Source organism: Mizuhopecten yessoensis, unplaced genomic scaffold (assembly GCF_002113885.1).
Source record: "Mizuhopecten yessoensis strain PY_sf001 unplaced genomic scaffold, ASM211388v2 scaffold715985, whole genome shotgun sequence".
NCBI lineage: Eukaryota > Metazoa > Mollusca > Bivalvia > Pectinida > Pectinidae > Mizuhopecten > Mizuhopecten yessoensis.
The window spans coordinates 26630-27598 of NW_018479890.1; the positions used below are offsets into that span (position 1 = coordinate 26630).

Genomic DNA, 969 nt, shown 5'->3' on the forward strand with positions numbered 1-969 from the left:
TGAGGAAATATATGGGCTAAGAGAGACAACTCGTGAAAATTGCTGTATCTACAGTTGAAGTACCGATAGAGAGAACGAAAACATGCCCAAGTTCATTTTAAGAAAGAGAGGAAATGGCAAAAGTAACAATGGCAGTTTTAGATATTGTGACTAAATGACCGAAGACCAATACTTGTTTTAGTAGCGTCCAATTCAGAGTAGCAATGGTAGAATACTTGGTATTGTATTGGTAAAATCAGCTGGTAAAATTGAACCTTTGAAATTATATAAAAAAAGTCCGTGGTTTTAGTGACGAGCTCGGGCTCTGACTTAAATTCAAACAAGATATTCAAAACTTCATAAGATTATACAGGCATTTGCACTCTATAGCATTTCCCTGGAAACTCCTTAGATGGGTTTTTGTAAATATGCGTATATACTACTATATAGTTCATTACAAGAAAAAACGAAAAGGTAGAACCTTATGTATCCGGATTCTTAATGTGTCCGTTTCCTATTTTAGAACGCATGTTTGTTTTCCGGTATAGAAAAACGTGGTGAGTGTTTAGGATTGTTTATAACTTTTTAGTTTTTAACAAACACCAAATCAACCAAATGACAGCCTCCTTTTATGTGTAATGCAGTTTAAGTATTGTTTATGAGGATGTCCTTTAAAAATCAGTCATTTTATATTGAATATCATAAAGTATCGATGGTGTAGACATCAATATTAATATAAATCAGCGGTTGGGGTATTTACCGAAATGGACCGGAATGGAGTTGATTTACCGAAATGGAGGGAAATGGACTTTAAATTTGCATTATTTCAAGAGAATGGACCCTAATTCACATTCTTCATCACCAACTGGAGTCATGTGTAGAAGATTGGGCGTTTATTTTGTTTACATCTATTTTAAATTAATTTTTCAAAATAACGCAATTCACGGCACGATTTTCGTTACCGAAATGGAGGGCAATGGGCCTTAAATT

General features: G+C 34.2%; 1 protein-coding gene across 1 annotated transcript in view; it reads left to right on the plus strand.

Annotated features, from left to right (window-relative positions):
- The first annotated feature begins 507 nt into the window (after positions 1 to 507).
- The window catches only part of LOC110441475 (protein SHQ1 homolog), a 22836-nt gene continuing 22374 nt past the window's right edge, over positions 508 to 969 (plus strand). The window contains exon 1 of the mRNA XM_021484633.1: positions 508 to 536. The gene's annotated coding sequence lies outside the window, so the exon portion shown is untranslated. The remainder of the gene's footprint in view (positions 537 to 969) is intronic.